The sequence below is a fragment of the Halichoeres trimaculatus genome, unplaced genomic scaffold (genome assembly GCF_033239565.1).
Source record: "Halichoeres trimaculatus isolate MK-OKI-2021-1 unplaced genomic scaffold, fHalTri1.1 fHalTri1_scaffold_12, whole genome shotgun sequence".
Taxonomy (NCBI): domain Eukaryota; kingdom Metazoa; phylum Chordata; class Actinopteri; order Labriformes; family Labridae; genus Halichoeres; species Halichoeres trimaculatus.
The window spans coordinates 4,691,125-4,717,028 of NW_027437190.1; the positions used below are offsets into that span (position 1 = coordinate 4,691,125).

A 25,904-nucleotide genomic window follows, 5' to 3' on the forward strand; every position below is an offset into this window, starting at 1 on the left:
ATCGCAACTGGAGTTGAGAAATGAACGACTTTTTTCACAAGTGACTCAGCTCAGTTCATTCACCCAGATGGTTCGTTCATCTTGAACACATCGATCACAAACCACACATCACTCGACCCCCAGTTTGACGTCTCCTACTTCACCTCTTGTCGATTCTGATGCTCGTCTTAACCATCGCGACAAGCCTAAATGTATTCAGCTGCTGCCATGTGATTGGCTGATTTGCAGTGATGAGCAGTTGAACAGGTGAACCTGACCTACAGACTACCTGACCTGATCTATAATTGGTCACTCACCTGGAGTCTGTGCGGTCACCACCCAGGGCTCAGCCAAGTGTAGAACAATCTCCTTATCCTGACCCTTCTAATCTCTTTAACAGGAGAAAAATACAACAACAGCTTCTATCGCTTTCATTGCCCTCCCCATTGGTTTGTTTTGTGTTCATTTTACAACCACTGACAGGAAATACAGGGCGGGAAAAAAGAAGAAATATGGTTCTTTTGACCATGAGCCAAAAAGACTAGAGATGGAGGTAAAGAGCTTCAACAAGAGCAGGAAAGGAGGCAGCGTGGACCCGCTGGGGCACATCAAAGAGGGTTGCCATGCTACAAAAAGTCTCTGGGCTAATTAATTAAAGCGGGAACCAGCAGAGGAAAGCAGAGTAACACAGTGAAGACTGAAGAACGAGACAAAGACGGGATGAAGAGGAGTGATTGAAGGATGTATGAGCCTAAGGTAAGAGTTTCAGGCACAGTCTTCTGACTCATTAAAGACATGTGCAGCTAGCTGACATTTTACCCAACACAAAGCAAACAAGCTCCTCTATTTTTATGTCGTCCATCAAACTGGGACAAAGAGCGTGTAATCCTGATAAATATTTATCAGCTGCAGCCACAGAGACTGCTTGTTGTCACATTAAAAGATTAATCAGCTGTGAAAAGGAGGCGAGGCCATTATGATAATTCAAGCTTTGTTTGTACATTTAATGAGGGTAACAACAATGCTTTGATGGGAAGTAAGCTGTGCACTGGTTTCCTTTTAATGTGCTTTTCATGTGGGTCTTGGGAGAGGAGCAGTGCAGAGGAATATGAAGGAAGCCGAGCAGAGGTGCAGAGGAGGAAATCATGAGCAGGTCTCCACTGCAGCACTGACCAGAGCTCTCTGCACACTGTGGTTAGGGCTGTGTCTGAAGTTGACTTAGCCTGAAGAAGACGACGTGTCTTCATCTCCACTGTGCAAATCTCCAAACAGCCCATGCTGGAGAAAATTGGCTCTTGTGATCACCGCTGTATGAGCAGTGCTTAACACGACAGTAATCATGGGATAATGTTCAGTAAACACACCAGCTCAGACCTTCCCTGTCCACACCACACAAATTTGGTTTTACAGCCGAGACAGCCCAGTAACTGCTGTATCTACAAACTGTTGCACAATAACACCCTGCAAAACGCTCACTGCAAAGTGTGGTGTTATCTTATAACATCCTTCTGTCACTGTGTGGAGACATTCCTCCTCTCCCCCACCCGGCTGAACTCCCAATCAGTGCTTTTACTCACTCTTAAGAAACTGGATTCCTGCTGGCTTCCTGCAGAAAGCTGATTTCTGCAATGTCAAAAAACTTTGTTCCCATAATCTCGGGAAGGCAGGATTTTCTCTGCTGGATTTCACCAAAGAGAGACGTTTTCTTGCCTAACTGGATTTCTAATTTGTGAGCATCTGCAAAACCTTAGCCATGGAAAATATTGCTGTGAGTGACAGGTGGAAGATATAAAGGAATCACATTACCACTTTATTTGCTTTCTAAATGTTAAAAACCAAAGATTTAATCAAACCATTCCAGATTTACCTCAAACAGACTGTTTCATCCACATAGATTTCCCTAATTTGCTTTCTTCTAAGTGAAGTATTTTAAATAATAAAATCAAATGTTACAGATTATTCAGTATCTATTTTCCACTGCTGAACATTTCACAGCAAACCTTCCAAAAAAGAGACATTGGGTTATTTTGGTGCAGGTAAAGTGCTGGGTATTGTTAAGAACCTCACGATTTGATTCAATTTCGATTCTTTGTGACTGGATTTGACATTGGTTTAAATACTTCAATGTTGATTCAGTAAGAAGTAGAGCTACACAAATAATTAGAGTTTCTGTTGAAAATTTTAAATATTTATTTTTATTCCCATGTGAACATATGTGGTATATCCAAGGGACAACATCCGGTTAGTAAAAATGAAGCCTATGCGGAAGTGCTAAAAGTCGCTTTTCGTCAGGAACCCGCTTCAGGCTGGCTGCAGAAAGACCAGAAGCCACGTACACACCGAGCCATAAAAACAGACTTTTACGGCATTACAAACATATTTACAGCCTGGTTCAAAAAACAGCTTGGGTCTAAAACGCTGATTTCACTATCAGAACACACTGTATAGTGAGTGATTTTTTTTTTCTCTGCGGTTTAGAAGATTGATTGATTGATTAGGATCGTGATTTTCCAATCAGAGGCACAGCTTAGGTCACATGACCGCCAGGCGCCCTGTAACTGCTCCAAGAAAAACTAACAGCCAGCATCAAAGCAAATATGGCTGCATCCGCGGATTGGCTTCAATTCACTGTTTTAGGAACAGATGGGTGACGTCATGGAGGCTACGTCCATGTTTTATACAGTTTATGGGTATAACCAAGTGGCAACCTCTGGTCTGAGAATATGAGACAATGCAAAAGTGTTAAAATCTGCAGTTTCTCCAGTGTCTGCTTGAGGCTAGTTCCAAAAGTACCGAAGACACATAAACACTAAGAGAAAAAAGCTGTTTTTACAGCAGAAATTAACGTTTTTGCAGCCTGGCTCAAAACACGTCTTCTGTCTGAGTCGCTAATTTCACTATCAGCACACACTGTAGGGGGGTGAAATTTTTTCCAAACTCTGCTTTTTAGAAGTTAATAAGATGGCAAGTTTGCCAAACAGCTCAGGTCACATGACTGACGGGCGCTCTATAGCGGTGCTAGAAGCCCCCATCACTTCCAATATGGCCGTGATAGCCAATATGCTTCAAAAATCAATCAGATGGGTGACGTCAGGTAGACTACTTCCATTAATAATACAGTCTATGGGTTTATCACATCACATTTTTGAGCAACAAAACAACCCAAAGGCTAGACTTGAAAGTTAAAAGTTGGTTTTACACTGCTGCCGATTGCTTTGGTTGCCATTTTGTTGTTGTTTGGTCTAGTGCAGCCTCTGTCCATACAACACCAACGGTCAGGAGGTGAATCAACTCTGAGGATTTGCCGAATCCCTATTAAATTACAGTTATACCTGCGGTCTCTTTAAGGCTCTGTTTTCCACAAACCCCCTTTCCTGGGGGTCCTCAATAATTTCTGACCTGGGCCTTTTCAAATCCACACTGAGGACATATTTATTTAGGATGGCTTTTAATACCCAGTAGTGTGGTGACACTTTTACTTTTAGTTTGTTTTTACTTTTTTTATTGTATTTTATTTAGGGCTGCACGATTTTGGAAAAAACTGACATTGCGATTTTTGGGGGGATTGTGATATATATTGCATAATTAAAGATAGAAGAATTTCACATGCACGATGTGACTATTGTGTATGCGCATATTGTGATGGCGATGTTCAAATGATATAATGTGCAGGCCTAATTTTATTGCTCTTATTGCGTTTATTATATTATCCTCAACTATTGTAAAGCACTTTGGTTCACCGAAAGGGTTGTTGTAAAGGGCTGTATAAATAAAGAACAATACATTTACATTTCCTGTTATTGGCCAGCCCTCTGGAAGCCTGTCAGGGGCGGAGCTATGAGCAGACCTTGGTGTTTGAGGCCCTCCCTCCAACATGTCATGAACCAGTTTGGAGATCCTTATTACTGCATCCTCATCTATAGACTTAGGATTTTCTACAACAAACATTCAAATTGTAGAGGTGTGAAACCCAGCACTTTTACTTAATATCCAACAAACGTTCTGGTTTGGATGCAAATTTGCCCCCTTAAAACATGGCAGAGCTACTTTGTGATTGGCCCAGAAAACAGGTGACTTTGTATAAAATGTGTGGGTCTGTTTAGACACTGTGGATCAGTAGAGTCAGTTTTTCATGATTCAATCAATACTTCCTTTTTCTGTCTGTTCAGATTTTCATTGGAGTGAGGGAACACAATGAAAAGACTGTTAATACAGTGACCCATGACATCACCACTACATGCGCACACAACTAACAACACAACTGTTTCGATCCCAGACCAATAGCAACTGGAGTGTTACAGCGGCCTTTCCTCAGTGTAATGAGACAATCTGTAAGTGCATTACATCATTTCTAATTAAATAATGAAATGTAATTTACTTGGAGCTGGATCAGTCAGACAGTCTGATATCTGTCTGCCTGAGGACATTTGTTATCAAGCTGATCAGCCTCTCTTCAGTGATAAACAAGAGAAGCCTAACAATAATGATGTTAGAGGGGACTGAGTCATGACACGATAGTTTTAGCAGAGGAACAATAAGTAATAACCAGAGATATCTGTCAAAACTGGATAGTGTTCAGACAAAACCTAGCCTGGAAACTAACAGCAGTGTTTATTTTCAGTATTAATTGACCACCTTAAAGAGACTGTGAGGGCTTCAATGATCTTAGAACAGTCTCACTGGAGACTAGATATATGACTGATCGTAATCCACAATTTAAAATGAGATTATCAGCACCAAAGTGACTATTTCTAAAAACTATTTCTCAACTTCCTTGTAGGGTTGGACTACTCATTGTCTCCATGACAACACCACATCAGCTCACAAAGTTTAGTAGTGAGAGGAGAGATCTGTGTTTTTCTCTGCTGAAATGATTTCTGGGATAAATTGAATTTCACTAAAAGGTGACGAGTTGCACCCCTGCATTGCAGAAACGAAGCCAATTATACTGTGCATTGCTCATAGGAAGTTTGTAAATTCAACACATACGAGGAACTGCTCTAAATGAGAAGATAAACCAGATATTAGCTTGAGTTGATTCAGGCCCAGCAAAAGCATTTCAGCCCACTCTCAGTTAAAAACACATCAAAAAACAGATTTTCAGACAACTCTAGACTACAAAAGACGACTGCAGATATAAAAGAGACTGAAGTGTATGAAAAATAAATGTCTCTTACTTCTTCACACTCAAAAAAAAAAAAAACAAGCATCTATTGAATTTTCTCACATGCAAAGCAGAAGGATAAGAAAGGCAAGGCAGAGGAAGAGAAGTCTAGTCTGGTCTCAGTGCTGTGGGAGGAAAACAAACTTGGTAGACTGCAGTCTGCACTTTGCAGTGCATCACATCGACGTTACAAAGTGATCAGAAATCATTGTAAACGTGCAGTTTGTGTTCACAGCACAGGAGCAGAAGTAACAACTTCCAGCTCAGCCGAGACTGAAAACTAGGCACAATATTATCAGCACATTATCGATCAACTGATACTAGCTGAAATTCACTAGATGCGGTCCGTCTCTGCTCTGTCACGGCAACAAATCAATCTGTCAACATACACTGGATCTGTTCTGTTGCTGTCCGTCTGCGTGGCTGCTCATGTCGCAGGTAATACACAGCCATCCTATTTTTGACGGACACAGACGCATAAATTAAGTGTAGGAAAGATCGAGCAGGACTAGGGATGGGTACCGAATTAGGTACTTTTATAGGTACCGACCAAAATCGGTCAAAAGTACCAGGTACCCATTCACAAAAAATCAAAAGGTACCATGTTTAGGTACCTAAATGCATCTTTGTGAGTATGAGGGAGAGGAAGGGTAGGCGATTTTCCATGCTGGACATGAACACAGCATTACAAGGTTATATGTCAAATTGAAAAAAATATATATATATATTTAACAAAATTATATTTTTTACCATATAAGCACAAAAAGTACCGAAAACTGGTATCGTTGAGTACCGGTACCAATTACCAGGTACCGGGTATTGATACCGTATCGTTTCATATGTGAAAGGTACCCATCCCTAAGCAGGACAGGAAGTCATGACCAGAAACTACCTAAAACACCCAGTGACTTTCAGAATAAAACAAACCATGTCAAAATCAGTTTGTATTTAGCTTGACTACAACGGCAGACATAACGAGTGGAGCCAGACCAGGGGCCTGCACTACGAAGCTGGATTAAGTCATCCAGGATAACTCTGCGACAACTCGCTGAACTTCACCAGATCTCCATCATCCAGATCTGCTGTACTACAAAGCTCGTTATCAACTCGATAAGTGAATCTGGCTGGGATCTGTGCGCGCACACATAAAACGGGCGTGGTTAGCGGCCCCAGAACATTTTCCACAATGGAGAAGAGAGCAGCCTTCGTTATGGCGGAGGAGCAGCAAATAATCCTGCAAAAATACGAGGAGTACCGCAATATAATCCAGGCCAGGAGCAACACGACTGCGGCTGTAAGAAGCCGGAGGAATTGCTGCAATAAATCTCAGACTCTGTGAATGCGAAAGCAAATAAAAATAAATATAAAAACATCCTTCAAAGTGCTCAGTATGAAAGATTCCATTTGCACACATTTCTACTTTTCCCTGACAATGTCTCAGTTATGATGATCAGTAAGATATTGTTTGTTCAGCCCATAAGAAAAAATGTTGGTGACTGTGCGGTCTTTCATGCCCGTCCGAGAGAACTGATTGGTCAGCGGGCGGTCTGTCACACCCCGTGAGCTCTTATCCTGGAACTTCACCTGCTCCGGACCAGGTTTGGCGTTCAGCATCAGTTACCGGGGCAACATGTGTGGATAAAAAGAGATCCACATTCGTAGTAAAGAAAACCCAAACTTATCCAGGAAGTTATCTCTCTAAGAGCTAATCCAGCTTCATAGTACAGGCCCCAGCTGTCTGTCAGTCATACAGCTTGTTGGACGGAACAAACAGCTGACGTAAGTAGATGAACGCAGTCAACACGCAACAGAGGGGAGTTGCACTGCAGACGTCTCTGGTGTATTTGAGGTGTTAATGAAATGACTGCCAACACGCCTATGTCCACCAATACCTTGACACCATAAACTGAAGCTGCTGCTGATATATTTGGTATATGTGTTGTGTGCACATCACTTTTCTGAAACACATTGTTTATAGCTCCTTGAATTATGCTGCGTAGACTGAGTCCACCTATTTATTCATATATTAATGTTCTTATTGGAGTCTGAAGCTGTGTACACTGCACTTATCTTATTTATGTGACATGGGGTCATTACTGTCTACACTTTTCTCTTCTGCTCTCTGTATTAGGCATGGCAGAGTTCAGCCCTGATGTGTTAGACACACAAACACATGTGCACACACAAACAGGCACACTCCATATACCAACCACCTCCTGAAATGCGTAAAAAAAATCTGCCTTTTTTAAAGTGCTTGCAGGCCATCTTTGTGAAGCATTAATACTGATTCATACATTTGGTAGATATTTCAGTGAGCTTACACAGTCATAGCCATTGATGGTACTAATAACTGACATAACAATTTCTTTCTCGGTTTTCGGCCGTGGTTTCCTCCTCTTCTGTTTCGGTTTCGGCCATGCTTTTTCATTTGGTGCATCACTAATAAACATCTCAGCTCTTCAAAGCAGGAGTCAAATCTCACTTTTTCCTGTCATCATTTAATTTATGATAAACACCTTCACACCTTCCTGACACAGCTGGAAACATGGGACTACACATCTGTAATCTGAGCTGAGATAGCGTCACCCGCTCTTGTTATAAGGTCACAGAGGTGGCGTCTGCTCCATGAGTACTTCATGAAGAAGAAGCTGCTGCTTTATTCTCTTTGATGCCTGCAGGGTCAGACTAACAGCACCACACTGAAACAATTCCCACAGAGACATGGAGAGAAGCCAATTAGCAGCTGACAGGGGAAAACACAGCAGGGCAGGAGGAGAAGAGGGAGCTGCAGGAGGTAAAGGTAGTGAGGTGAATGGAAAACAAGCCAAGTGAGATCCACAGTGTGTGAGTGTGTGAGTGTTTATGGTTAACGAGGAGCAGTGTGCACACATTTCAGAGTTTCAGAGGTGGAGGTCAGCCATCAAGCTGCTGTGTGCTGAAAACACGGTGTTGAAGTCTACAAAGGTAAACTCAGGGAACACTCGGGTTAAAAAAGGTCTTCAGTCCCTTTGAGCTGATCCTCTTCTTCCTCGACACTAACAGAGCTCATCTGTCATAATCATCTAGTTAATCCACCATTCTGTCACAGGAAATGTTGAATCATTAACAGAAGGATCAGCTGAAAAACACTTTTGTTTACCGTTTGTCCTCTTTGTGCTTTTGCTCCTCTTTAGTAAGCATGAAAAATCAAACTGTCTGGTTTGTAACTCAGGTACAAGATAGAAATGTTTGAGTCATATGACTCATTGTGAATTCAGTCTGAGTTTCAGACGTTCGTGTAATCGCAGAGGGTACAGGGTCTCAATGGGCCGCCCCGACAGGCGCAATGATTCTGCATGTTAGGAAACTTGATCGGGGACAGCATGAGCTCGTAAAGTGTAGGCAGAGCTACCGAGCTTATTCTCCAATGCTCACACGTACACAGAGTTCAAGATAAAAGAGATCAGATACTACACCTGGGGATATTTACTATATCCTATAATTGTGCTTTTAATGCTTTTGTGACTCCATTAGGTCTAACCATTGTTGCAGATAATAAAACTGGAGCTCAGTTTAATTGAGTTCAGATCATGTATTCACTTACAGACGGCTGGGTATGCCCCAAATAATTTGTTTTATTTCGTGTCATATAAACCATATGTGTAAAATGTTGACACAAACAGAAACCCAGCGCCTGGACTCTTCTACTACAGAGCCATGCAGTTGTACGGGGAGCAGTATACGGTTTAGCTGCTCTAATATGTCAGACCTTCCCTGAAAAAGACGCCGTCTGATAGGAGTATGTGTTTTTCTAAAACATGTAAATACCTCTGAGTGTTGATGGAGCCTTTCCAGATGTGTACAAGAGCACTTGTCTGCAGGGACTGAGCATCGCCATATCGTCAACACATAGCGGAAGAGGCAAACCGGAATTTGGTCTTCTTTGTGTTTTTTTTTTTTTTTTTAATGTAAAAATGTGCAATTTATGTAATTACAATACTGAAGATTCTATTGTTTTTCAAGTCCTTTTTTTTCTTCTTTTAGTATTACCAAAGTACAATTAACAATATACACATAGTTGCAGCCAGGGGCTAAGATACAGCAATCATCTAACAAAGATGCACAAAAATATATACACAACAACACAAGAAAAAGAAAAGTTAAAATATTCTTCGTGTTCTTTTTGACTTTTTTTGGCGCTACGGTGCTCTCATTAAACTGAAAGTTGGACATATTCAAGATTTTATCCGGGGATCCATAACAAAATGTGTTTTTATTTTCCTGTTTATGGTTAACAGAATTCAGACTGGCGCTACACCCCTGGTTGTGTTTCTTAACCATTTTTTGTTGTATTTCTTGTTTTCTGTTTTGTTTCTTACATGAATTACCGTTTGATTTGAAACATGCATAATACATGTCAACAGCAAAACGTCTACAAAATCTGGTTACATCGAAATTTCATTTGTGTTTCATTGGTATTATTGGCTCTAAAGGGTGCCCGAGTTCCTGCATAGTGTCGTACAGCTGAAAAAGTAAAAAAAATAGACGAAGAAGACCAACTTCTGGTTTGCCTTTTCCGCTATGTGTTGACAATATGGTGACGCTCAGTCCCTGCAGACGGGTGCCTCTCGATGTGTAAGCTGCTCATGAAGCAGGCACTGATGCAAGACCAGAGGAAACAGCATCCATGATTTAAAAAAAGTATTTCCATTTTGGTTCATCTGACCTCAGAGCAGTTTTCCACTTCACTTCAGTCCATTTAGGATGAGCTCTGGTCCAAAAAAGACAGCAGTTTGTCAAACATGCAAACAAATGAATTCTTACATTTGTAGATTGCACAGTGAACTGTTCACACACAATAATTTGAGGAAGTGTTCCTGAGTGCATACAGTGATCTCCACTACAAAGTCATGTCTGTTTTTATTAATGCAGTGATCTCCACTACAGAGTCATGTCTGTTTTTATTAATGCAGTGATCTCCACTACAAAGTCATGTCTGTTTTTATTAATGCAGTGATCTCCACTACAGAGTCATGTCTGTTTTTATTAATGCAGTGATCTCCACTACAGAGTCATGTCTGTTTTTGTTAATGCAGTGATCTCCACTACAAAGTCATGTCTGTTTTTGTTAATGCAGTGATCTCCACTACAGAGTCATGTCTGTTTTTGTTAATGCAATGATCTCCACTACAGAGTCATGTCTGTTTTTGTTAATGCAGTGATCTCCATTACAGAGTATCGGCTGTTTTGAATGCAGTGCTGCCTGAGTAGGGTGAATTTGGTACCTATCCCTATACCTGAGGGCCTGTAGATCCTATGCATCCACTATTGACTTTCATCCTTGTTGCGTGCACACAGAGATTTCTCCAGATCGTTGGAATCTTTTCATGATACTTTGAGCTGTTGATGCCAGGATATTTTAAGTCTTTTTCCACTGAGGAACATTTTTCCAAAATTATTTCAGAATTTTTGACCCAGTTTTTCACAGACTAGAGAAACTCTGCTCATCTCTACTCGAGAGATTCATCCTCTCTAAGATGATGTTTTTTTACCTGGTCATCTTGCTGACCTGTTGCAGATAGGGATGGGCATCTTTCACATTTTAAACAATACGGTACCGATACCCCATACCTGGCAATTGGCATCAGTACTCAACCTTACCAATTTTTGGTACTTTTGTGTGTTTACGAGGTAATGAATTCAAATTTGTTTGACGATAAAATCTCACAGATTTTTGCTTTGACGTGTTTATTTCTCAATATATAAACTTGCAATGCTGCGTTCATGTCCAGCATGGAAAATACCCTACTTTTCTACTTCTTCAGTCACAAGATGTGTTTTGACGCGTATCAGGCATAGTTCAGTCAGTACCCATAAAACTACCTAATTCAGTACCTATTGTTGCGAACTACCCTGATTAGTTTGAAAATGCTCTTTCAGCTGTTTGTTTGCTGTTACCTCTTTCAACCTTTTGTTGCCCTGTCCCAACCTTTTTTGAGGTGTTGCCATCAAGTTGAAAACAGCCTAATAACTTGTAGGAAACACTATAATATCTCACTTTGAACATCAGGTATGTTCTTTATGCTCTATTGTGAATACGACATGGCTTTTGGAGAACTGCAAATCATTGTACGTTTTTTCTTCACGTCATGATTTTTACGGAATTAAGGTTGTTAATATTACTTACAAGACTATCTATAAGATGATTTACTATCAGGACCTTTTTTTGCTCTAAAATGACTAGAAATGATAAACCTGTGTCACAAAAGTTTGGGGTACATGACTGAATTTCAGAACTGGGTAGTTTTTCACAGCTCAGAGTGTAGAACTTTTAGCTCAGGTCTTATAAGCTGGAGCAAGCTGAAGCAGAGACACGATCAAAGAAACCTGGACTGGATCACACGAACCAATAAGACAAAAAAGACCAGACACAGAGACACGATCAGGAGATGTCTGACAAGAACACGAGGGATTATTGCAGAGCAATTTCATCATCATAAACTGTCAGTTTGCTTTAACAGAGCTCATGTTTGGACAAAGAAACCTCACTCCACGGGTTTTATTCTCCACAGCAGGCCCTTAGTTCCTCAACAGATCACAGTCGGGCTGGCAACATGTGAACATGCAGCGCGCACACTCACACACACATCACAGCAGAGAGAAAGAAGCAGTCATGGTGAGAGTCACAGATCAAGAAGTAGAAGAAGAGGAAATCTAAAGTTCACAGCTCTGACAGCAGTCTCACCGCAACGCACAAAGTCCAACGTTCACATACACACACACACACACACAGACACACACACATACTGTGGTACTGTTACTGCCAACGCTTCCTCTAAATGCAACGAACAGTTTAAAAGCAGGAGAGACTTAAGCTGAGTGTGATGTCTCTCACATGAAAAGTGTTTCCTAATTGACAGAGCAGCACTTTCTGCTGTCCTCCTGTGATAACGTTATTAAAGCTGGTGTGAGGGTTTAGTCACATAGTAACAGCTGTTTATCCTGGTGACAGGCAGTTTCCCCCTCCCATCTGAATTAGAGTTTAAAATGACTGAGTCTGAGGAGCACATTGCGTAATGACAAACAGCAGTATTAGAATTATGTAAGCTGAATAAAGAGGATCTTCTACAAAGAGACAGAAAAGCTCCTCTGTGAAAAACAAACTATTGTGACAGAAGTGGGCAAACCTAAATGAATGCCATTAACCTCGCTTCTCTAACAATCGGGGCTTTCTGGTGCAGTGTAAGGAGAACACAATGATAGCTGTTTTCATGTGGTATATAATGCTTAACGTAGTTTACCAAGGGTTAAACTGGACTATAAGTCTGACTGACAGGTACAACAGCTCTCTGACAACAGTTACAAACTTTATTTAGCTGATGAAATTGACCATCTACAGCCAAATTTGTATAAAGAAAAATGTGTAGTTGAACATAGATCGTAAATGAAATATTTTTTCTCCAGGCTACCTACCAAACTTCTTTTTATCAAAAATGCTGGCCCTAATGGCACCATTACAAAAATCCCTTTTTGTCTCTACTTGAGAAAACCTTAATTTCAGCTTCTACATGGAACGCTTCATTTTAGCTGTGACCTTTTTAAGGCTCCTTTACATACAGTACATCCTGATGTTAAGACACTGCTTCAAATCCGTCCTCACAGTCTGCACAGAACAGTCCACAACAACATGCAAAGTGATTTAAGCATGTGATTAGTTTTACAACAAGTTTCTTCTGAGCCCCACAGAACACTGGATTGATTTCTTTTTTTCCAATTTGAGATGATTCAGGGCAGTTTAAGCAGACATGCACCAACCGATTGGTGCCGATGTCCTTAATTTTGGAGGATCTACAATCAGCCTATCCTCACATATGAAACTAGACTTATATACCTCCAGAAAGGTCTGACAGCCAGCCGTTATTGCTTTTTGCTCTGAGACCTAAAACTCAGGACACTTTATTGGTTGTTAAAGTTAAAACGTAAAGATTTTCTTGTTTCACATGTATTGTTCAATGATTATCAATAAAATAAGATTGGAACATTGAAGGTATATGCAGTCAGTTATAAAAAATGAAAAATAAAAATCGGTATCTTTTTAAAGGCTTTTTAAAGATCAGCAATCGTTGCACCTTTAAGTTCAAGTTGAAATCCTGTTTGTAGCAATCAAAACACTTTTCAATGAAAGGGAAAAAAAAACATGAGATAGCAGCGTAGTGTGTAATATTTAAATTCACAGCCTTTTACTGTCTTGTGGGAGTTGCGTTCAGGGTAGCCTCAAATTTAAGGGTTCAGTATTGAATAGACACATACAGGAGGGGGCCTCATACAGGAGAGCATGTAAAATAGATCAGATGACTGTAACATCAGAACCAGCTGGATTCGGTTAAATGGAAAAACTAAGCTCAGAACATATTTGAGCTTTTATGTTTTACAATTAATTATTGTTAAAAAAAAAAAAAAAAGCGTGCAGCTTCTTCTTTACCTCTTTGACAAAGTTTATCTCTGCTTTGGTATCGGCAGATATTCAATACTAAAAAAATTTGATTGGTAAAAGGGCAAAAAAAAGCTGACCAGAACATCTCTTAAAAAATGAAAAATGGGATTGAGTTGTACGTCATGTAGAGTATCTTATAAAAGCTTCATGACTCTATCCTCTCTGAAACTGTGATTAAGGGTTGATGGTTTTCCGAATATTAAGTCACATTGTTGGTTCTTTTTGACAAAACAAGCCCAACACTAGGACTACTGCAGAAATATTCTTAATAAATTCTAAACTGAGAAAGTGACCGACTCGTCTAGCCATTTTGTTTCTAAACTATCAGGTGTCTAGTATTGAAACAGCTTTTTCTCAGTTTCAAGTTTCGTTCCTGATTCCACTTAAGCGCTGCTTGAGTTTGTATCAGTATCAAAGTCAAAATTTGTCCCATTCAACACAATATCACAAAAACTTTTCATTGTTTAAAGTTTATTCCTGTCTCTTAGCACAACAACCCAGATTCCCTTTGAAGAAGTAACAATGATAAGTAACTCCTCAAAGAGCAAAGTGCACACAATGCCCTTTAAACTGTTTAGACAGGGAGACATCTCCTGCATGTAGTGCTGGATGGTATGGCAAAAAAAAATGTATCACAGTGTTCTTTAAGATTGTGGCAGTAAATAAAAACAATTATTATATTTATTTATTTAACCTTAATTTAACCAGGTTGGTCACATTTTAATGAAAAACCTCTTTTTTACGGGAGACCTGGCCACGACAGGCAGCGGCAAAAACACAGTCAACAAAACACAAGAGTATGGTTTAAAATCTAAGAGTAAATCAATTAACCACACAGTGTAAGTAAAAACAGCCGAGCTTAAACACTGACAAATTATATCATATGTACTCTGAGTCAGTGTGTCAGTGCCAACCTGCTGCTCGCAGAAAAAGAGACTCCAAATCAAATTTTAGGCTTTTTTATTTCAGGGATGGGTATAATCAGATTTTATTGATACCAATGTCCTTACCGATTCTATTTCTTTATTGATACCCTCATTAATTCATCCAGTGAATTTTTCTCTGAACAAAAAGTAGCATCGAAGGTTTTCTGTGTCAAAATTTGATTTAGTTTTTAAGTGAATAAATATGTAATTGGTCACTGGATCTGGAAATCTCTAAATAAATGAAAATAATCAAAAAAAAATATTACACGTCACGTGACATTGATGTACTGTTTTGTTATATGATATGGACTGAAATAAGCCATCTAGTTGAAGTGGTTATAGCAGTTGTTTGAGTTGTTTGGAACCTTGCTGTAGTAATTAATCCAGCCATGATCCTGCACGTATCTTTACCTTTTTGCCAGCAAGTAAGTAAGTATGACATTAGCAAGGTTATAATAGTTTTGGATTTGGCATTATAGTTTTGTATTAGTTAGTTTTTACATTTTTTTTCCATTACAGTTTAGTTTTAATTAGTTTTAGAGCAGGCATTCTAGTTTTTATTCAGTTTTGATTTTTTGCAACAAGGCTTAGTTTTAGTTTCATTTTTTCATACCTTATTTGCCAGGTGCAGGATTCAAAAAGGTCAGAGTAAATATTTTGTCATACTGTTTACTTTCAGGTCCAACATAGCGCTCACTGCTCAGTCAATGCTGATACTGAACTGTTGGCTGCTGCCTTAAACACAAGAAAATAATACAAACTTAATATAAAAAACATTAAACATAAATTATATAAAAAATAATGTTAACATAAATTACATAACAATAATATAAACATAAATTATATAAAACAATATCATATGAGCTTTAATAATTAGAAACTTGGAAACTATAACAATAAAGTCAGACTCAAATGCAATCAAACTATTACAGATGCTCTGATTTATTGCTCCTCTACGTTTTGTTGCAGCACAGCACACAGCCAGTCAGTGCAGTAAACAAGCACGTCCCAGTACGTCGCTATGATGGTGCTGTACGGCACTGACAACTGCCGAAAACTGTCGTAAAATTGGTTGGGAAAATGTTTCGGATTAATTTAAATCCTAAAGGCTATTAATAGTGTCAAAAACGATAACTACATTTTTTTCACAACTTTGGTTAGTTTCAGTTTTCTTTTGTTTTCTATTTTTTATTAGTTTGAGTTAACTGCTATGTATTTTGAATTTTAGTTCTCGTTTTAAGTTTCGTTTTAGTTAACTATTATAACCTTGGACATTAGGAGTTCTCTGTATGGTTTACAGAGACTATGATATATTTCTGTAGTAATTTCTGCAGTTAAAATGCAGTTGTACCATTGTATGCTAACCACTAGCATATCAGTGCAATTTCTCATATACATTGGCATCAAGCTAGCGCATTTTTGTCTATATTGCTTTTGGTAAATAAGGAGATTTAGTACAAAGACATACGATATTGATGGATTGAAACGTTTCTTACCGATTCGTAACAGGAACCGTTTTTTTTGATGCCCATCTCTAGTTTTTATACCCCTTGGTTTATGGAGTTGTCTAAATATTTGGCTGTGGTATGTTGTATATGTTGTCCATGGTTATATTAACCTCATATCAACTCTGCACTGTAATGTTAATGTTTACATTTCAGAATCTATTTTCATCTCTTTGTTTGAACTGAAAAATACTCTTTTCAATGCGTTTCTGACCTTTTTTTGTTGATTCTTTCTATGTTTTGTGTGTAGCACCATGGATTGCCCTAATGCTGAAATGTGCCACAGGAATTAACTTCCCCTGCCTTGAATCATTGATTTGTCTTATCTGTTGGACGATATGTGACAGGATAAAACTTAAATAAACTTCAGTAATATCCGGCCATTGACCTAAAAGCTTGGCCCTGGCGTGGAATAAACTATCTGCACTGAGTAAAGTCCACCCTGCACAGGGTCACAGCCACCCAGCAGGTCTGTTAGCCAGATGGTGGATCCTGCCCTTCATCCTCCTGCCTGTCAGTGAACACCAGCAGGCCAAAAAACTTCACTCCACCACACGGTGAAAACACTTCTGTTTGGCTGAGTCACTGCAACTACAGAATCAGGTTTCAGGTGGACCGGCTCAGAGCGAGCCACGGGAACAAACTGTCATGACCCCAAAGAGTGAGCAGAGTGCACAGCTGAGGGAATCTAACAGGAGACAGCACAAGAGTTTCTGCTCTCATGAATCATCGGCCATCGCTGACTTCAATCCAATTTAGTGTTTACAAAATGTTTGTGAGGCAAGCACGAAAGCTTTTGACTTCCAAATATAAAAACATTCAAAACAAAACAAAGAAAACCTCAGAGCAGTCAGAAGTTAAGTGTGAAATAAGATCTGAGTAGAGAGCAGGAAAAAATGAAGCTGAAGGAGAATAACATGGGATTTGTTTCATTCTGTTTTTCACTTTTCATTTCAAACTTTAAAAGCACTTCTTCCTTCTTTAAATAAAAACAGAGTGAGAAGTGGATCCTCTGAGACAGGTGTACATCCCTTACACTGCTCGGGTCTAATACCTGTTCATTACAGAGCACCAAACCTCTGGCTCTCATTCTCCAAATGTTGTGTAATGTGGCAAAACTGATAACACATTCTGCAAAATGGGCACAATAGCAGCACACACCATCAACTCCTTCCTCATAAACACCGGGTTATTTCCTATTATCTCCCATTTGTGCGTGTGAGAACAGCAGAACAATTTCCTCACGTCTACAAGAGCCCTGTTTTCTTTTTTTCCTCCAGAAATCACTGGGTCTTTCAGAGTTAGTCTCAAACATACAGACTCATATTTAAATGAAACAGCCTATACCAGCCTTATCTAAATGTAATAGACTACTTTAAAATACAAGCATGCACAGGAGCAACCTGGGAGCTAGAGCTGTTTGAGCAAAGGTCTCACTCTACAGGCAAAGACACAAATCTAACATAGGGATACAAACAAGGTGGTCCAGTCCACACCATATTTTTAGTTTGAATCAATAGAAAAACAACATAATTTCAGGTGTGGCATTTTAAGTAGCAATGCTCAACAGTTTAAGAGGGTCACTGGTTGCCCTGCATACTGCTCTGTCACACTTTGGGAGGCGCTGGTTTATATTTAACCAGGAAAGAGCTATCAGACGGTTTCTGACCCGTCTGAGTTAATCATAGGTGTGTTTTAGTTCATCAGTCTGGTTTCATATCTCGTTTTCTCTATATAAGGTGTATTAGCAACCACAGGTTTTAGATCATGAGTTAAACCATGCAAATCAGTCAGTCAAGTTCAAGTACAGAAAACTTCTTCAAGCAAAGTTCCCATTCTACAATACAACACTTTGATTATAACTCAGTGACATACAGTAGTAAATGTGTCTTTATGGCTTTCACACATTAACACACTTTCCAATGCAAACCCTCTCACAGTTTCAGCTCTGGTTTCCTGATGGACCTTTGACATGCAGACAGGAGAAGCTGAGGATTAGACCACCTGTGTTTAAAATAGATGAAGACCAAGTCTTCTTCCTGAGCTAAAGCTGCCCCACTTCAAACCATCACACACATACATCAAGTCTGTGTATTCTTTATCAGACCCTGAAATGAAGAAGAGATATTTCTATATGAGAAATATTTAGTGTTTTTATATAGTGTTTGAATTGTTTTTTTACCAACCTGGCCCAAATACAAGACAAGGAATCAAATCATGTTTTCAACATGTTTAAAAACTTAAGTTTTCACAAATCACGTTTTCTATTTTCACAAGCAAAATTACATCCTGTTAAGAGGAAATACTTATAATATTGGATTGTAGATACTATAAAGCTTAAACATTGGACTAGTCTCTGTGACATCACCCCTTTGTTTCTGATACAAAGTTTAGGACCCCTTTCTTGGTGGAGGCCATATTGGAGATGCTGAACTCAAACTTTGCTCTGATTTGGTTAAAGGGGACATATCATGCTTGTTTCTCCTTTTCACTATGCCAGACTAGGATGCCTGTAAAGCATTTCTGCCCTCAGTACAAGTCATTTAGTTCCTTCATTGCCCCACAATAGCGTTCTCAATATCCTCATTTTAGGCCATTCTGAAGATCTTGTTGAAACACTCCGTTTGGAGAATGACCTCCAGTAACCTCGCAACGTCACAGCCCTTTGTGCTCTGATTGGTCAGTTCTATCAGAGGGGCTGAGGGGGTAGAGCCAGGGGGCGGTTTTTGCAGCATGGCAGTATTTACAAAATCACCACATTGAATGGAGCAGACCGAGCGAGTTTGCTGTTTGCCAAAACTTCACCGTAAGGCATTGATAGCACTAATAAAATGACAGAGTGTAGGATACGTCCTTTTGTATCGGACCCCGAGTCAGACCAGGACGGTTCTGCAGCTCAGGAGGAAGAAAATCCACCTGGACACAGATCATCTCAGGAAGCTTCAGTGTGGTGAGTCAAACCGGTACTGTAACATGTATAGTTTATACGTGGAAATATAGGCAGACTTCACCAATAAACTATTTCTATAACAGGGCTCCATCCTGCTCCTTCACTTTTCTCTGTCTGTTTTATCCATCATGCTGAAAGTGTAGTCTAAAGATCGCCTCTACTGTCAGTTCCTCACTATGTTATTACCGCAGCATTATTGTGGTCCAGGTTCACAGTGCATGTCAGAACAAGCATGCAAATATCACAGTCTCACAAGTATTACCACGTCTGCTAAAACTACAGTGTTTTAACTGCTAATTCACCATGTAAAGCTGAGCTGCTCAGCAGAGCAGAGTCCCTGCATCCAGCAATCAGTCAAGTTAGCCAGAGCTAGTAGGGAGCTTTATTTATCCTCGGCTCTTGGTGGGTGTATCCCTCGGTGGCGGTTGTGTGACTAACTGACATCACAGAGGAGGAGCTGCTTTATCAGATTACTCCAATAAAAAGAAAGAATCCTCGTGTCGTCACGAACATCGAAATCTCGCGGCCAACTGACAATGACCTATTTTCAGAGGCATCAAATCTCGTTCTGGGATATCAGAAAAAATACAATATCTCATTTTTTGAAAATTCAGGGGGTGTAAGGTCTTGTTTTCAAATTTATTATATTATATGTAAGTATTAAATCAGAGATCGGCATGATATGTCCCCTTAAAGTTCTTTGCAGACAACCCCTGAGTCAACTCAGCCAACCCTTTATGGGTTAAACTGTAAGGTTAATAACTTCAAAAATTACAAGTTACAAAAAAATGCATCCTGTTTAGAGAAAGAAGCTATTCACTACAATAACTGTATGAACCAGGCTACAAAGATGGTTATTTTTGCTGTAAGAATGGGCTGTTGTAAATGTGTGTGGGTTTCTGCAGCCAGCCTCAACAAAACTGTTCAGTGAACTGCAGATTTTAGTACTGTAAGGAGGATGAAAGATCTTTTTTCTCAGAAACACCTGCAGCACCCTTTTCCTGATTGAAACTTGTTTGATATCTCTGCTGTCATTTTAACTGTTTGCTTTGGACAGGAATCAAAACTCAAGCTCAGCTGTCAATACACTTGTCTGAATTTGAGGCTACTTAGGAGGGACGACTTTTGTCTTAGTGTAATTTCAACACCTTCTTTTGACCAACATACAACTGAAAACCATAAGACCTGATTTGAATAATATAGAACTCAAAAAAAACTTCTGCATTCAAAAGCTGAAATAGAAAGAGTTTTGCATTTCAACTTCAGTGTTTCATAGGACTTCTTTATTGTTGCAGCTGTTGTTCCTCTCCCGTGTTTATCATCATGTCAGGTTATTTACAAAGCATGCACTGGCTCATTGAATTTCCTTTGCAATGTGTGAAGGAAAGCATTTTTTAACTTGCCTTTAAAAATTAATTGACTAATTAACTAATTGGCAGGTAGATGTCCAACACCCAGTCGTTATCAGGAGTTTCTGGAGCTGAGAAAATGATGCAGAGACGACACTAACAAAAAGAACGCTGGTTTTGTTTTGACTGGATGGCGCTCTGTTTGAACGCTGTAATGGTCTCATGTCTGCTTTCACATCACAAGTGTCACTCTTCATAATAGATCAGGACACAGAGTGACACTAATTGCACTCCATTTCCCCACCAGCAATTATTCATACGGCTGGAGCTTCAAGCACGAGATGACAGGTGGATCAGATGACATCTCCTTGCCAGACCTTCCTCTGAGGGAGGTCTCACTCACTGGCAGGCGACCTTTAGTGTATCAGACAGAGACAGAAGTACTAATGGAGTTAATGCTTTTCTTTTCCTTCTGATGATGTTTCCTGCATGATTAACACAGAGCCGAACCTCCGAGCAGAACTAACCGTCAAGAGGCCAGCTTCCTAATGCCAGTGCGGACCCGCTCTGCTGTCAGATCTAATCGCACAACCTCGCACTTGTGGAGGAAAGGCCGCTTAACTAGCCACATCAATAGGAGACATCAGAGAGTGTCTGAAGGGGAGAACAAACAGAGGAGCAGTGTGACTGTTAGCCATCCTACAAAGATAACCACAGACTGACAGCAACCTTCCAGTGAGGTCGTGCTTTCTACATAAGGAGACTTTAATCAAACAGTGACCAGCATAAAAACCTGCTGCTTGTATCTGTTTCAGCACTTCACAGTCTTAAAGTTTGTTCTGCAGAGCCTTTGAAAAGAGTCAGACTTCTTTCACACAGACTTAAAAAGAGGTTCAAAGTCCAGTCTGTTGTACAGTTACAGGGTTATACCAAGACCAGGGCTGAATCTCAAAGCCTCAAACTGCTGTCTCCTCTCTCCTCTGCTGCACCCCAACTACTTTCTGAGCCGCCGTACCAAGTAGCATCCCAAAGCATTAATTGTGCTCAGAAGAGCAATCTGTGAGGAGACATGAGAGCAGGCTTCACCCACAGACACGCCCCCATGTGGGGTGTCACTCACGGACTGGACGCTGCAGCAGCTAAGACTTCTCTGAAAGTTCACATCACCAGAGTTCAATGAAAGATAAAAGACAGAGCTGGGATTAAAAAAGTGTTTGATGTGAGTTTGAAACACAAAATACTGAACACAGCCGTCATAAAATCAATAAAATAGAAGATCAAAACCCAGTGTTTAACTGTTTTGGTCAAATTAATCAACTAATGGAATAATTCATGTAGTTTAATAACAAAGACAGAAAAGAAATATTCATGATCTGTTATTGCTCTAATTTATTTTTCTATTGATTCTCTTTTTCTTTATGAAAAGGAAAAGAGAAAACACGTGTTACATTTCTTTTAGAGTTATTTTAATTCATATGGTAGATGAGGTTAGTAAGGAGTAATAATAGGGGTGAAAAAAAATGTTTTGTAGTATCAGAATTTTATGTTTATCGATTTTAAATTGAGACTTTTTTTTTTTTTACTTTTATTTTTCAAATTTAAGTCCTTATTTTAGTCTTTATTCATAATCTGGGTTGGAAAAAAGTTAAGATGTCAGATCACTGTGTATTTTTTGTGAAAATATGGCTCCTAAGATAGTCTCTAGACATCATTGTCATCATTCAACTGTTTTACATGGTTTGGTGTTCTAAAAAAAAGAAACTAAAAATTGCAAAACTCTGAACTAACAAAAAATTGCAATTTGAATTGAACTGATACTCCAAAAATCTGCAAAGAATTGAAATAGAGAGAATAGCATATTGTCCCAGCCCTAAGTGATAAGTCTCCTTTTTCCCTAAGATCCAGTGTTCCTTAGACAACATAAACTAGGTTTTATTCATAAATTCAAGAGTTCACAATCAGATAGCACTAGATAAAGGCAAAAAAATTAGTTAACTATCCAACAATGAAACATTTTTCAGGTAAAGTGATCATTGTGCTTCTAAACAGGACACATAATAAACAGAGTGCAGGCTTTTCTTCATGTGAAAGTGTTAAACAAGTTAAAAACGCAGACAAAGCATGGTTACATGCATCTCTGGTGGGAGAGGCTGAGACGCAAGCGAGCGACGCAGGTGGAGACAGTAAGGATGAAACTTTTGAGCTTACACACATTCACACACACTCTCACACACTCCCTCTGCCATCCAAGCATCTCGTTTACATATCGCTGCCAGCCTGGGAGCAAAGGGTGAATGATAGAACAATGAAGCAGGGTATGAATAAATTTCACCCATGTCACGCCATATTAGACTTTCAGGCAGCAGCGCACACAAACTGAAGGACTCTTGCCCAGCCGAGCTCTCAAGAACTCCTTTTTTTATTCAGCAAACAGACATGAAGCTGGCAGTTTAATCCACACTGCTGGTCCCTGAATAATCATTAAATGCCTTCAGTGATGCAATGCAGGCTTGGACCAGCAACGGGTCTCAGGAGTACAAATAAAACACTTTAAAATGACAGACAGAGGCCAAGATGTGAAGAGTTTGGGAATGACACACTAAACGTGATGAAGACAGTGGGAGACACTCTGGTTAGTCGGGCTAGGAGGACACAATGGGCTACAACTCTCGCAATTTGATTCTTTTACAATTTTTGGGGCGTAGTTCTTTGATATTTCTGATTTTTGCAATTTTTCGCTTGCTTTTTTTACCAGTAGGCCATGTGATAAAGTTAAATTATGATGATAATGTACACAGACTATATCAGGAGCCATAATTTTCCAAAAGAAATACACATCACTTGAGTCAGAGAAAAATATTTCACCCTCTGCTAGAAAAAGTGGAAAGTTTTTTTTTCAATCAAGCTTATACACAATGAAGTTTTGAAAAAAAAATTCAAAAAAATTACAAAGACTATCAATTTTAGTATTGTAAAACAAAAAATCCCAATAAATAGGTGAATCGACTTTTTCTCCAACCTCTGGTTTGGTGAGTGACATTTTAGACCCAGGTGCTCCACAATCAGAAGTTGGAGACTCCAGACTGACCTGCCACAGCTACACCTGAAGACTGTTTTGTTTTTTCTTTCTAAATCTTGATATTTTCTAGTCCCTTTAAATTCTGTACTGGTGTCTCCTCATATTTCCAACATGTGTCAGACTTTAACTGGAAGTAGGCCTGTCACGATAATCAATAAATCAATTAACTGAACGATAAATAAAAATGTCCTCTGTAAGTTTGCCAGCCTCAATATACTGACACATGCATGCATGTTTGTTTTCCTCCTCTCTTCCCACCAAAGAGGCTGAATGAGAAGATGGCTCACTGCGTCTATCTTTCCAAACATCGGGGTGCATAGGTTCTATAGCGGATTTAGCGGATTTATAGCGGAGTGAGCATCTGTCAAAAATGCGATCTTTGGGGTGAAGACGGGGCTGCTCGCGCGTACACACGGACAGAGCTGAAGCGAGCGTCCTGAGGGGTAAGGAGGAAACACACGCTAATATGAGTGATGGCACGAAAGATACGGTTCTTAAGCCGCCTGCCACAGTCCCAGTGTGGGAATATTTTGTTTTTTATCAGAATGAACAAAGTGTGAGCTCATGAACACCAACGAGCTGATATGTCACATTTGTTTGAAAATAGTGGCGACAAAGAAGAAGAAGAAGGGGAGGTGCAGCGGAGCCTTGTTCTTTGACAATCCGCTCTTACTGAGGCTTTTGGTCTGCAAAGTAAATAGAAATAAAAGCGCCAAATGGTGGGCGCTCAAAGACAGATACATTACCAAAGAAATGCAGCCCTTCAATACGGTTGACAGCCAGAAATGTTGAAAATGTTTGACAGACAGTACGGATTGACTGGGAAAAAGTACATGTTACGAACAATTCAGGAACTGTATAAACTCCCTTTTATTTAGGCTAAAGTTTTTATTGTTGTTGTTTTTTTTGGAGTTTCGGTTTTTCTTTAGAGACAGGGTCTATGTTTTATTGTTTTTGATTAGTAATAATTATTTTCATTGACATGTATTTTTTTCTAAAAGAGAGTCCATTTCATTTTCATTGTATTTTTTTTTCTCTTTCTTGTTTGTTAAATTTATTGTATTTTTTGTTTAATTTATTTTATTTCAAAGATCCTGACCTTTTAATTACAGTTAAATACTCTTAAGAAATTAAAGTTTCTTGCTTTTGATATGGTGTACTCACTTTATTATCCCATTTATCATAATTACATCAATGAAAAAATGGGAAAAAATTAATATTGACAATAATATTGTTTATCAGCAATAATATTTTGGAAAATTATGGTCTAGAAAAATTTGTTATCGTGACAGGCCTAACTGGAAGTAAAGCAAACATGTGAAAGTGATAACTCTTCACTTCACTGTCCAACTGTCAGATGCTGTCAGGGAGTGAGAAAACGGTTGAAAAGTAAAACCAGCAGCATGAGCAACAAGGCTGCCAAAGCACTGAAGGCTTGTCTGATAACATCTCTGACCTGTGCCATGGGTGTTATGAACTTCATAACCCTTCACACAAAGCCCTGAAGTAGTCATCATAAAAATGTAACAAACATCGCTTTGAGATTTCACACTACAGAACACAGCAAAGCTAGTTAAAAAGCATGTATCCAAAGAACAGTATGATCCCTGTAAAGTCCTCCATTAAACACACACACAGTATGTGTTCACTGAAGTATGTGTTGGCACAAAGACAGTACCAGACCCTGTAATCATTGCATGTGCTGCTTCAGGCAACAAACCAGAGCAGAGGTGATCAGAGGGTAAACAAAGGAGAAATTTGTGTCAGGAGAACTTCAGCCAGTCACCTCGTGTCTGCGTCTTTTCCGGGTTCAAATCCACGTCAGATGAAGCTGTCACCATTGTCCTCATTTACTCTAGCCTGACACTCTCCTCCCCCTACTCCTCCTCCTTCCTCAATGGCTGTCACATTATTGCACCTTACAATGATCTGTCATAGATACACAAGCTGCTTCAGTGTTTGCTTCAGTCAAATGGGTTACATTCATCCTCTTTTTCATTTGTTATCAGTCACTTCAATCACCTCAATCCTCTTCCTTTGGAAATGCTTGAAGCATCTACCTCTATAATAACTAACAACTTGACCTATTACACTATCTCCATACTATCTTTATACAGAACTATGCTCTTTTCTGTTATGGTTGATGTGTTTTTGCATTTTCTTTTGGATAAAGTGTGACTGTGTCAAACTGTTTTAGCATACCAGTGCATTTGTAGCAATGTTTTGGATGTATAGTTGTTACATGTCCTTGTTTGAAGGCTGTTAGTCATCTTATCTGTGCATCGAGTTATATATAAACCGGAATACCATCCTTGTTGTGATTTGGTGAAAAGTAATGTCAAAGGGGAATGGAAAAAAACCTGCCTTTCAACTACTGGTCTAGGAAATGCTTTGTAGATCCAGGTTGCAAGCGAAAAGGTGAGGCATCCTCGTGACAGTAAGCTCCAGAACCATTCACTTGGCATGTGTAAGGAAACTT

General features: G+C 39.4%; 1 protein-coding gene across 1 annotated transcript in view; it reads right to left on the reverse strand.

Moving 5' to 3' along the window:
- LOC141800381 (dolichyl-diphosphooligosaccharide--protein glycosyltransferase subunit STT3B-like) overlaps window positions 1–25,904 on the reverse strand; it is a 93,952-nt gene that overhangs the window by 67,329 nt on the left and 719 nt on the right.